Genomic DNA, 334 nt, shown 5'->3' on the forward strand with positions numbered 1-334 from the left:
TCATATACATAGTATTTCGTACAACAAGTATAACATATAGTTGTTTTCACTTTCTTTAGAAAATAATCAAACGTGTGTATATCGATGTTGTAATGCTAGTGTTCGATAAATTCTATGTTATTACATAACATTTTCAAAATATATACAATGTACAATATTATTTAAAAATCAAAAGGGAAAAATAATGCCTATTAGGCCATCACAGTAATTAGAACGTGAAGAAACTTTACTAAACCAAGGGTCGAAACGTATGTATTATTTGCAGTTTTTATTCTATTAATAAAGTTTATATTCTTTACACTCTAAATTACTGTAATGGCTTTAATAAGCATTA

Source organism: Wasmannia auropunctata, unplaced genomic scaffold (assembly GCF_000956235.1).
Source record: "Wasmannia auropunctata unplaced genomic scaffold, wasmannia.A_1.0 LD336106.1, whole genome shotgun sequence".
NCBI classification, from domain to species: Eukaryota; Metazoa; Arthropoda; class Insecta; order Hymenoptera; family Formicidae; genus Wasmannia; species Wasmannia auropunctata.